Below are 13,290 nucleotides of genomic sequence, written 5' to 3'. Positions count from 1 at the left end.
TTACCAAGCTTTCTTGCCTTTGGTAAAGTTAACCTTTAAAATATTGGTTTATGTGTGTATATCAATGTGAAGTCAAAGTGTGCATGTCACAAGTACAGGTATGGGAAGCAGAGGACAGCATTTACATTGTTTCTTGACTTCCGCCGTGATGAAGCAGAACCTTTTTTTCTGCTGCTGCTGCATTTCTTACTCCAGGATAGCTGTAGTTTTTGGCCATTTCTATTTCCTCTACCACCCATCTCAATGCTAGGACTTCGGTTGAACTCTGTTGATCCTCACTCTTTATGTGGTTTTTGGGTAATATAACTCAAATTTTCAGGCTGGAGCAGCTAGTACTTTTATCATTTAATCCATCTCCTCAACCCTAATATTACATTTTAGCTCAGTTGTCTCCAGTGCAATTTTCCCATCTCTAAGGAGTACTCGATTTAGATGGTTAGTGAACTACTAAAGGTAGTGGTTTGATTGGAAAAGTCTCTGGGAGTGATGGAAGTGAAAGGCTGGTCCTTCACTCACACTCTAGGAGCACCCCTCCTGTAGGGGAGGTTAATATGCACCACCAATTTTGACATGTTTCCAAAAAGAGGAGGATTTAGTGAATTTTATTCCTGAAATTTCATTGTGGCTCCTTAGCTGGAGAACAGGGACAACAAGATGACCCCAGCGTGGAAGGGGCTGGAATCAAGTTTTAATGAAAATAACAATCATATACTTTTCACTGTGGTTCTTCTCACTAAGGGACTGCACTGGGGCCTTTAAATGCAGAACTCAAATTCCAACAGTCCTGGTACACAGTCTGTATCACTTCCTAGATGAAGAGAACCATGGCATGAGGAGAACCTTGGGGATTTTTCTAATTCCTGTCTAATAAGTGACAGTGCTGAGAGGAGACCAGGGTTCTGTATACACCTTTTTCTAGTATGATGCTCCTGCTGCCAGAAAGAGTATTGCATCCTCCTTGTGACTGTCTTTCACCATAACTAGTGTGTATAATGAAGCGTTCAGACAATAAATGGTCAGGGTGAACATAGAAAAAATTAAATTATAAAGAATAAATAAATTTCATGGCAAATCTGGTCTTAGAACACTAACCAATAACTAAAGGATGTTACTGTCTCACAATTTATAGTTGTTAATCTTTGTTTTATACAGGTAATAGTTATAGTTTAGTTACCCCATCACAACACCACTCTCCTGCTACCTGAACAGGAGGTAACACATGTAATATTTTTCTCATATACAACAAATATATATCAATCAGAGATATTAATTAATCTATGGGAATAAGAAGAAGTAAGTAGAACACAATTCAAAAGGCATCTTTAAAACCTGTTTAACAAAGCAATATCACAGCATTGCTGCCTGCTGGGGCCTGTAGTTTAACCAGCCATAGCTCACTGACTACGTTTACAGTATGCAACATGGTTTCTGTCCTGTGGATCATGCCTTAAATCCAATTTGATTTGATTGTTCTAGTCATATTCATGGCATGCCTGCACTAGGAAGCACAAATTGCCTGGCATACTGAGTGTGTACCAACAGGGTCCTGAGCTAAGCAGAACCCTTGGCAATGCTTCTTCAAGCATCTACATGGTTGTCTCTGGCATTACAATGATGTCTCAAGCAATAGAACACATCATCTACATATGTATATATGGGACTGCATGAATACTGTAGCACTAGAGACTAGAGTGGGAGTGGAATTTCCAAGCACTTCCCACACTAATACATAATAAGTAGGTAGCCTTAGCATGGAATGCCCAGTATGTTTCCTTGCAAGAAAGTATGCCATGGGGTAACTGCCAAAGATAAAAGAGAATCTTTTCCACCTTCACTGTTCATTCTCCCAAGGCTTCACTACACTTCATTGCCAGTAGTGCTTTTGAGGTTTGCTGCAAACTAAGGTATTCTCAGTTCCAGTATCCACTAAAGCCTCAGTGTTCTCTATATTAGAAACAACGAAGTAAGTTTGGTCTGATTGTCTGCATGATACTCAACTGCACAAAACATTGGACATAGTGTTAGAGGAGTAACAAGTATACTCCTCACTCCAATTCCTCGACAACAGGAACACAGGGGAAGCACTTGCACTTCCCTGTCCCTAGGGTCTCTGGTGAACCATTGCTTGTGCTTGAAATAAGGGCCAAGTAAAGCACAGTCTTTGGCTTTTGTTTCAAAGATTTTAATAAGAAAGCCCAGCAGGACAGAAATCTGTCCCTGTTTATCATTAGGAGGCCTAGAAAGGTGTCTTTATGTACTCCTCCTTCTCCCATACACAAACCATAAACAGCAACGGAAAAACTCCATCTCAGGAACTCTCTTAATCTGGTTTTACTGCAAAATCGGGAGATACCATGTGGGTATTTTCTACATGTTCATCTCACATTGAAATTGCCTCTTGCAAAAGCAAGTTTCCTGTAGGCTGATAGCAGAGCCTTCAAGAAATTTCATATGGAGAGTAGGGCAGCCACAGTTGCATGCCAGGGACCATACAAATGATACTGCACCTAGGAGGTACACCATCTCTTAGAGAAAGATGGGCACACCAGGAGTTCCCTGCACACACTCCACTACAACTCATCTTTGATTCTTTCTGCTCATTTCTGGTTTACTGTGTATTTCATGGGGCATTTCTTTAGGAGAAAAGAGAAAAAAGTATTCAACTACACTAAGAAGGTACCAACAAACCAGAGAAAGGAGTCTACCAAATTCCATGGGACAAAAAGTTTGTTGATAGTTACTGTGAATAAATGGATTTTGAGGAAAGGAGAAATGGGGATGGGCTAGACAGAATGGAGGGAGGGGAAACTATGCTTGGCATATATTGTATAAGAGAAGAATATATTTTTAATAAAAATACTAGATAGATGATAGACAGATGATGGATGGATAGATGGATGGATAGAGAGATAGATAAAAGCTCACAACACCTACTCTCCTATAAAAAGAAAATTCCTGTATAGGAACAGAAAAATTCCTTCAAATGCTGACTGATTACAACTTCAGTAATATAGAAAGATTGGAATTCTGTAGGTCCAGAGCCTAATTAGAATATATTTCTGATTAGTTTTTCACCTGTTAAATAGCTATTGCTTGCTGACATCTATATCAGATGTAACATCCCATGAGAAACAAATGAAAAGCACTTGGAATGTACTAATACATGCTTAGTGTCCACCAATCAAGTAGTTATGAATGCTGCCAGATAATGTTTAAGTTCTCTAGCAGATTTTTACCTGCTTTGCTATAACTCACCTACATGATATACCCACCAAAATATTGAAAAGTGTTTTAACTTATGGCTCCCTTTGTTCTGTTAATTTAAGAACTCCATGAAACTTTTTTTCATGTTGCAAAACAGAATTTAGTGTGGCCAAATTTGTGTATTTTGATGTGTTGTTTAGAATGAAAATGGCTGCCATAAGCTAATATATTGAATACTGATCATCAATTTCTGGAACTGTTTAGGAAAGATTAGGAGATGTAACCTTGTTAAAGGACATATACCTTGGGTATGGATATAACATTTCAAAGATTTGTGATATTGATTGTATACCTCTTTCTCTCTGCTTCATGGTTGTGGATCATGATGTGAGCTCTAGGCTGATCTTTCATCCACAGCATGAATTATAAACTTCTAAAATCATAAACCTAAATTAAACATTTTTAAAAGTTACTTTAGTCATGATATTTTATCACAGACTAGAAAATTAACTAAGATAAAACTATGTACTGGGCAATGTGTGATTTCTATAAAATGTTTGAAAATGCTATTTTTGTGGGATTTTGTCTTTGACAAATGTGAAAGACTTTGGGACTTTGAACTAGGAAAGCAGTTGAACACTGTAAGTGGTCTTAACTGGCCACTTTTGTAGGGGCTTGGAAGACAGACATGCTGAGAACAATATGGGCACAAGAGATTTCAGAGAAGAGGAATATTAACAACTGTGCCAGAAACCATTCTTGTGACATTTTGGTAAAGAATGTGGTTGCTTTTTGCCCTTGTCCTAAGAAGTTATCTGAGGCTAAATTGAAGTCATGAACTAATTCCTTTGGTAAATGAGATTTCAACATATCTTAATATTGATTCTCATTTGTATTAGTAACTCATTCATGTAGATTTGAAATGAAGAAGTAAATGGGACATAAATGCAAATTGTACAGTTTGAATAGAAAAAAAGAACACCAGGAAATTTAATATTTGAGCCAAGGCCTGTGATGAAGGATATTAGAAGGCTAAAATAATGCCTGATGCAAAGTGGAAAAAGAGAAGTGATGCTCTCAGGGCACAACCACCCAGCTAAGCTAACAACTTGCAAAAGAGGAAATACCTGAGAAAACTTCTGCTCCTAAGAAGCAAAAACAAGAAAATGTGCTTCAACTGTAGAAGGCTGGTCTCCATCCCAAGTGGCAATTAAAATCAGTAATGTTGTCCACATGTTTATGGCTTTGGAGTCATGTGGAACTCATATCTCCCTTGGTTAAGGAGAATCACCGAGGTATATAGCATGTCACAGGGAGTACCTGCATGGATGTCCTGAAAGATTATTTCATGAAGCTCTGAAAGTAATGTCTGAATTGCCCTAGAGACTTTTAAATGTTGGACATGCCAGACCAGTAGGATACCTGTCAAAGAGAACAGCATGCAAGGAGTGGGAGAGACCTATGTTGCAAGCAGCAAAGCTGAAGGGGTGGAGCCATTTAAGTCTTTTGTCATTCAATGTGGACCTACAAGAGATACCATGTTCCTTGCTGAGTTTGTCTTTCTTTGTTCCAGTACCTCTTCACTATGATCTCATTTAAGAATAGTTAATGCATATTCTGTGATATTGTATCTTGCAAGTATGCAATCTGCTTTTAGATTTTAAGAGTTACAAGTAAGAGATTGCCTTGAGGCTGAGAACAGACTTTGAACTTTGGAATTTTGAATTGTGTTAAGACTGTCAAAAACTATGGGTACCTTTGAAGTTGAACCCTGGACTGACATTATGGACTAGAGTGGCCTTGAACTCACAGTGATCAGCCTTCCTCTGCCTCCCAGGTGAAGGGATTATAGTCAGCAGGACCACGCCCTGCTAATTCTTAACTGGGAGCTTTGTATCTGAGACTGAACTGGGGGTGGTGTTTCTCCAGGCTGGAGCTACTGAACCAGGAAAAACACAAAAAAACGCGTAGCTCTGACCCCAGAACTCCCTGCTAGTCCTAAGAAAGACCCAGGGGCTGGTGTCCAGGTGAGCATGAGCACAAAACAAACCACAGAGCCTAGAGTACTAGCCTCACCTGTGCCCCTGTCTTCCTCTCAGACCATTTGTGGGTCCCTTTGCCCACGTGGAACAGAGAGCGTGGATCTGGATCCACCAGTGCACAGGGAGACCCAGAGCCTGTGCAGGGGACCAGGGAGCTGTGGATACACCCTCCAGCTGCAGCCCTTAAGCTCAACACTCAGCTCCTCTGTCTTAAGAACTTGGGGGAAGGGTGCTCACTTCCCAGCAGTGGGACAGGTTCCTACTATTCCCTTTTTGTTTGTTTTCTTGCTTGTTTTGTTTTTCGAGACAGGGTTTCTCTGTGTAGCCCTGATTGTGTGGGACTCACTTTGTAGACCAGGCTGGCCTCCTACTCACAAGGATCTACATGCCTCTGCCTCCCAAGTGCTGGGATTAAAGGCATGTGTCACCACTGCCTGGCCATTCTTTCTTTTCTGTTGGTTTTGTTTTTCTTTTTCTTTTTTAGTTTTTCGAGACAGGGTTTCTCTGTGTTGCCATGGCTGTCTTGGACTCACTATGTAGACCAGACCGGCCTTTATCTCACAGTGATCAGCCTGCCTCTGCCTCCAGAGTGAAGGGACTACAGTCTGCAGGACTACTCCCCACTAATTCTTAACTGGGAGCTTTGTATCTGAGACTGAACTGGGGTTGGTGTTACTCCAGGCTGCAGCTACTGAACCAAAAAAAAAAAAAAAAAAAAAAAAAAACCCACAGGAAAACTTGTGGCTCTGACCCCAGACCTCCCTGCTAGTCCTGAGAAAGCCCCCAGGGGCTGGTGTTCAGGTGAGCATGAGCACAGAACAAAATCCAGGGCCTAGGGTACTGGCCTCAGTTGTGGCCCCTGTCTTCCTCTCAGACCATTTGTGGGCACCTTGACCAAGGGGGAACAGAGAAAGTGGATCTGGGCCCACCAGTACACAGAGAGACCCAGAGCCTGTGCAAGGGACCAGGGAGCTGTGGATACAGCCTCCAACTGCAGCCCTAAAGCTGAACACTCAGCTCTTCTGTTCTAAGAACTTCGGAGATGGGTGCTCACTTCCCAGCAGTGGGACAGATTCCTACTATTCCTTTTTTGTTTGTTTGTTTTCATTTTTGGAGAAAGAGTTCCTCTCTGAAGCACTTATTGTCCTGGACTGGATTTGTAGACCAGCATGTCCTCAAACTCACGGAGATCTACCTGATTCTGCCTCCCAAATGCTTGGAATAAAGGAGTGTATCACCTCTGCCTGACCATTCTTTCTTTTTGTTTATCATTTTGTTTTTGTTTTGTTTCTTTGTTTTTTAGTTCTTGAGACAGGGTTCCTCTGTGTTGCCTTGGCTGACTTGGACTCACTTTGTAGATCAGACTGGCCTTGAACTCACAGTGATCAGCCTGCCTCTGCCTCCCAAGCGAAGGGATGACAGTCTGCAGGACCACACCCTGCTAATTCTAAACTGAAGGCTCTGTATCTGAGACTGATCTGTGGATGATGTTTCTCCATGCTGGAGTTACTGAAACAAGAAAAACACAGCAAAATAGGTGACTCTAACCTCCCACCTACTGCTAGTCCTGAGAAAGCTCCAGGGGCTGGTTTCCAGGTGAGCAAGAGAACAAAACAAAATTCCAGAGCATAGGGTACTGGCCTCACCTGTGTCCCCTGTCTTCATATCAGACCATATATGGGCCCCTTGGCTCAGAGGGAACCTTCCTCTCTGATCATTTCTGGGACCCTTGGCAGTAGGGGAACAGAGAGAGTGGATCTGGGCCCACCAGTGCACAGAGAGACCCACAGCCTGTGCAGGGGACCAGGGAGCTGTAGATACACCCTCCAGATGCAGCCCTAAAGCTGCACACTGGCCTCCTCTGTTCTAGAAACTTGGAGTAAACTTGCACACTTCCCAGCACTGGGACTGGCTCCTACCATTCCTTTTTTGTTTGTTTGTTGTTTTGTTTGTTTGTTTTTTAGTATTTTGAGACAGGGTTTGCCTTGGCATACTGGGACTCACTATGTAGACCAGACTGGTCTTTATCTCAGAGTGATCAGTCTGCCTAGGCCTCCAGAGTGAAGGGATTACAGTCTGCAGGACCATGCCCTGCTAATTCTTTTTTCTTAAATTTTTTTATTAATTTATTCTTGTTACATCTCAATGGTTATCCCATCCCTTGTATCCTCCCATTCTTCCCTCCCTCCCATTTTCCCCTTATTCCCCTCCCCTATGACTGTTCCTGAGGGGGATTACCTCCCCCTGCATATGCTCATAGGGTATCAAGTCTCTTCTAATTGTTAACTGGGAGCTTAGTATCTGAGACTGAACTGTGGGTGGTGTTTCTCCAGGCTGGAGCTACTGAACCAGGAAAAACAGAGGAAGACAGGTGGTTCCGACCCCAGACCTCCCTCCTAGTCCTGAGAAAGCCCCAGGGGCCAGTGTCCAGGTGAGCATGAGCACAGAACAAAATCCCAGAGCCTCATGTACTGGCCTCACCTGCGCCCTCTGTCTTCCTCTCTGACCCTTTCTGGGACTCTTGGCCCTTGGGGAACAGGAGAGTGTATCTGGGCCCACCAGTGCACAGAGAGACTCAGAGCCTGTGCAGGGGACCAGGGAGCTGTGCATACACCCTCCAGATGCTGCCCTAAAACTGCACACTGGGCTCATCTGTTCTAAGAACTTGGGGGAAAGGTGCACACTTCCCACAGTGGGACAGCTCCTGCCATTCCTTTTTTCCAAGACAGGGTTTTTCTGTGTAGCCTTGATTGTCCTGGACTCGCTTTGTAGACCAGAATGGCCAAACTCACAGAGATCTACCTGCCTCTGCCTCCCCAATACTGGGATTAAAATGTGGGCCACCACTGCCAGGCCATTCTTTGCTTTTGATTTTTTTTTTTTTTTTTTAGTTTTCCGAGACAGGGTTTCTGGGATTCACTTTGTAGATCAGACTGGCTTTGAACTCACAGTGACCAGCCTGCCTCTGCCTCCCAAATGAAGGGAATACAGTCTGCAGGACCACACCCTGCTAATTCTTAACTGGGAGCTTTGTATCTGAGACTGTAATGTGGGTGGTGTTTCTCCAGGCTGGAGCTACACAACCAGGAAAAAAAACGGAACATGGGTGGTTCTGACCCCAGTCCTCCCTGCTAGTCCTGAGAAAGCCCCATAGGCCAGTGTCCAGGTGAGCATGAGCACAAAACAAAATCCCAGAACTTAGGGTACTGGCCTCACCTGTGCCCCCTGTCTTTCCCTCAGATCATATGTGGGACCCTTTGCTCAGGGGAAACAGAGAGAGACGAATCAGGGCCAACCAGTGCACAGAGAGACCCTGAGCCTCTGCAAGGGAGCAGGGAGCTGTGGATACACCCTCCAGATGCAGCCCTAAAACTGCACACTGGGCTCCTCTGTTCTAAGAACTTGGGGGAAGGGTGCACACTTCCCACAGTGGGACAGATTCCTGCCATTCCATTTTTTCAAGACAGGGTTTCTCTGTGTAGCCTTGATTGTCCTGGACTCGCGTTGTAGACCAGAATGGCCAAACTCACAGAGATCTACCTGCTTCTGACTCCCCAATACTGGGATTAAAATGGGTGCCACCACTGCCTGGCCATTCTTTGTTTTTGATTTTTTAATTTTTTAATTTTTTTGAGACAGGGTTTCTCTGTGTTGCCATGGCCGTCCTGGACTCACTTTGTAGATCAGCCTGGCTATCAACTCACAGTGACCAGCCTGCCTCTGCCTTCCAAGTGAAGAGAGTACAGTCTGCAGGACCACGCCCGGCTAATGCTTAACTGGGAGCTTTGTATCTGAGACTGAACTGGGGGTGGCGGTTCTTCAGGCTCGTGCTACTGAATGAGGAAAAACACAGGAAAAGGGTGAATGTGACCGCCGACCTCCCTACTGGTCCTGAGAAAGCCCTAGGGGCTGGTGTCCAGGTGAGCATGAGCACAAAACAAAATCCCAGAGCCTAGTGTACTGGCCTCCTGTGCCCCCTGTCTTCCTCTCAGACCATATGTGGGTCCCTTGGCCCTTGGGGAACAGAGAGAGTGGATCTGGGCCCACCAGTGCACAGAGAGACCCTGAGCCTCTGCAAGGGAGCAGGGAGCTGTGGATACAGCCTCCAGCTGCAGCCCTAAAGCTGCACACTCAGCTCCTCTGTTTTAAGAACTATGGAGATGGGTGCTCACTTCCCAGGAGGGGGACAGATTCCTACTGCTTCTTTTTTGTTTGTTTTCTTGCATATTTTGTTTTTCAAGACAGGGTTTCTTTGTGTAGACCTGATTGTCCTGGACTTGCTTTGTAGACCAGGCTGGCCTTGAACTCTCAGTGATCAGCCTGCCTCTGCCTCCAGAGTGAAGTGACTACAGCCTGCAAGACCAGGACCTGCTAATTCTTTCCTGGGAGCTTTGTATCTGAGACTGAACAGGGAGTGGTGTTTCTCCAGGCTGCAGCTAATGAATCAGGAAAAACACAGCAAAACCTGTGGCTCTGAACCCAGATCTCTCTGCTAGTCCTGAGAAAGCCCCCATGGGCCAGTGTCCAGGTGAGCATGAGCACAAAACAAAATCCCAGAACTTAGGGTACTGGCCTCACCTGTGCCCCCTGTCTTCCTCTCAGACCATATGTGGGCCCCTTTGCTCAGGGGGAGCAGAGAGTTCAGATCTGGGCCCACCAGTGCACAGAGAGACCCAGAGCCTGTGCAGGGGATCAGGGAGCTGTAGATACACCCTCCAGCTGCAGCCCTAAACCTGCACACTGGGCACCTCTGTTCTAGGAATTTGGGGGAAAGGTCCACACTTCCCTGCAGTGGGACAGGCTCCTGCCATTCTTTTTTTGTTTGTTTGTTTGTTTTCATTTTTGGAGAAAGGGTTCCTCTCTGAAGCCCTGATTCTCCTGGACTGGCTTTGTAGACCAAGCTGTCCTCAAACTCACAGAGATCTACCTGAATCTGCCTCCCCAATATTGGGATTAAAATGTGTGCTACCACTCCCTGGCCATTCTTTGTTTTTTACATTTTTTAATTATTTTTTATTGTTTCGAGACAGGGTTTCTCTGTGTTCCCATGAATGTCCTGGACTGACTTTGTAGATCAGACTGGCTTTGAATTCACAGTGATCAGCCTGCCTCTGCCTCCCAAGTGAAGGGATGACAGTCTGCAGGACCACGCCCTGCTAATTCTTTGTATCTGACACTGAACTGTGGGTGGTGTTTCTCCAGGCTGGAGCCACTGAACCAAGAAAAGCACAGGAAAATGGGTGGCTCTGACGCCAGACCTTCCTGCTAGTCCTGAGAAAGCCCCAGGGGCTGGTGTCCAGGTGAGCATGAATACAAAACAAAATACCAGAGCCTAGTGTAGTGACCTCAACTGCGCCCCCTGTCTTGTTCTCATACCATTTGTGGGCCCCTTTGCTCAGGAGGAAGAGAAAGAGTGGATCTGGGCCCACCAGTGCACAGAGAAACCCAGAGCCTGTGCAGGGGACCAAGGAGCTGTGGATACACCCTCCAGACGCTGCCCTAAAACTGCACACTTGGCTCCTTCTCTTCTAGGAAGTTGGGGGAAAGGTGCACACTTCCAAGCTGTGAGACAGGCTCCTGCCATTCCTATTTTTCAAAACAGGGTTTCCTCTGTGTAGCCTTGATTGTCCTGGACTGGATTTGTAGACCAGAATGGCCAAACTCACAGAGATCTTCCTGCCTCTGACTCCCCAATACTGGGATTAAAATGTGTGAACCACTGCCTGGCCATTCTTTGGTTTTCATTTTTTTGTTGTTGTTGTATTTTTGTTTTTGTTTTTCGAAACAGGGTTTCTCTGTGCTGCTTTGGCTGCCATGGATTCACTTTGTAGACCAGACTGGCCTTGAACTCACAGTGATCAGCCTGCCTCTGCCTTCCAAGTGAAGGGAGTACAGTCTGCAGGACCACGCCCTGCTAATTCTTAACTGGGATCTTTGTATCTGAGACTGAACAGTGGGTGGTATTTCTCCAGGCTGGTGCTACTGAATAAGGAACAACACACAAAAAAGGGAGAATTTGACCCCAGACCTCCCTGCTAGTCCTGAGAAAGCCCCAGGGGCTGGTGTCCAGGTGACCATGAGCACAAAACAAAATGCCAAGGCCTAGTGTACTGGTCTCACCTGTTCCCCCTGTCTTCCTCTCAAATCATTTGTGGGTCCCTTTGTCCCAGGGGGGAACAGAGAGAGAGAGAGAGAGAGAGAGAGAGAGAGAGAGAGAGAGAGAGAGTCTGGGCCCACCAGTGCATAGGGAGACCCAGACCCTGTGGACAGGACCAGGGAGCTGTGGATACAGCCTCCAACTGCAGCTCTAAAGCTGAACACTCAGCTCCTCTCTTTTAAAAACTATGCCGATGGGTGCTCACTTCCCAGGAGGGGGACAGATACCTACTATTCGTTTTTTGTTTGTTTTCTTGTGTATTTTGTTTTTCAAGACAGGATTCCTCTCTGAAGCCCTGATTGTCCTGGACTGGATTTGTAGACCAGCATGTCCTCAAACTCACAGAGATCTACCTGACTCTGCCTCCTCAATACTGGGATTAAAATCTGTGCCACCACTGCCTGGCCATTCTTTGTTTTTTACATTTTTTTTATTTTTTATTGTTTCGAAACAGGGTTTCTCTGTGCTGCCTTGGCTATCTTGGACTCACTTTGTAGACCAGCCTGGCTTTGAAAACACAGTGACCAGCCTGCCACTGCCCCCCAAGCGAAGGAAGTACAGTCTGCAGGACCACGCCCTGCTAATTCTTAACTGGGAGCTTTGTATCTGAGACTGAACTGTGGGTGGTGTTTCTCCAGGCTAAAGCTATTGAACCAGGAAAAAAACAGAAACAAGGGTGCCTCTGACCCAAGACCTACCTGCTGCTACTCCTGAGAAAGCCCCAGGGGCTGGTGTCCAGGTGAGCATGAGCATGTAACAAAATCCCAGAACCTAGGGTACTGGCCTCACCCGTGCCCCCTGTCTTCCTCTCAGATCATTTGTGGGCCCCTTTGTCCCAGGGGCAACAGAGAGAGAGGAACCTGGGCCCAGCAGTGCACAGAGAGACCCAGTGCCTGCGCAGGGGACCAGGGAGCTGTGGATACACCCTCCAGATGCAGCCCTAAAGCTGAACACTGGGATCCTCTGTTCTAAGAATTTGGGGGAAGGGTGCTTACTTCCCAGCAGTGGGACAGGTTCCTACTATTCCTTTTTTGTTTGTTTTCTTGCTTAATTTGTTTTTCGAGACAGAGTTTCTCTGTTTAGCCCTGATTGTCCTGGTCTAGCTTTGTAGACCAGGCTAGCCTCGAACTCACAGAGATCTACCTGACTCTGCCTCGAAATGTTGGGATTAAAGGCATGTGTCACCACTGCTTAGCCATTCCTTCTCTTTGTTTTTGATTTAATTTTGTTTGTTGTTTAGTTTTCCGAGACAGGGTTTCTCTGTGCTGCTTTGGCTGCCATGGATTCAGTCTGTAGACCAAAATGGCCTTGAACTCACAGTGATCAGCCTGCCTCTGCCTCCTAAGTGAAGGGATGACAGTCTGCAGGACCACGCCCTGCTAATTCTTAACTGGGAGCTTTGTATCTGAGACTGAACTGGGGGTGGTGTTTCTCCAGGCTGCAGCTACTGAACCAAGAAAAAACAGGAATACGGGTGCCTCTGACCCCAGACCTAGCTTCTACTCCTGAGAAAGCCCCAGGGGCTGGTGTCCAGGTGAGCAGGAGCACAAAACAAAAACATAGAACCTAGTGTACTGGCCTCACCTGTGCTTCCTGTCTTCCTCTCAGATCACATGTGGGCCCCTTTGGCCAGGGGGAACAGAAAGAGAGGAATCTGCACCCAGCAATGCACAGAGAGACTCAGAGCCTATGCAGGGCACCACGGAGCTGTGGGTACACCTTCCAGATGCAGCCCTAAAACTGCACACTGGGCTCCTCTGTTCTAGGAACTTGGGGGAAGGGTGCACACTTCCCACAGTGGGACAGGTTCCTGCCATTCCTATTTTTCAAGACAGGGTTTCTCTGTGCAGCCTTGATTGTCCTGGACTCACTTTGTAGACCAGGATG

The sequence above is a fragment of the Acomys minous genome, assembly GCF_964271855.1.
Source record: "Acomys minous genome assembly, chromosome: 7".
Taxonomy (NCBI): domain Eukaryota; kingdom Metazoa; phylum Chordata; class Mammalia; order Rodentia; family Muridae; genus Acomys; species Acomys minous.
This window is presented reverse-complemented; position numbering follows the sequence as displayed.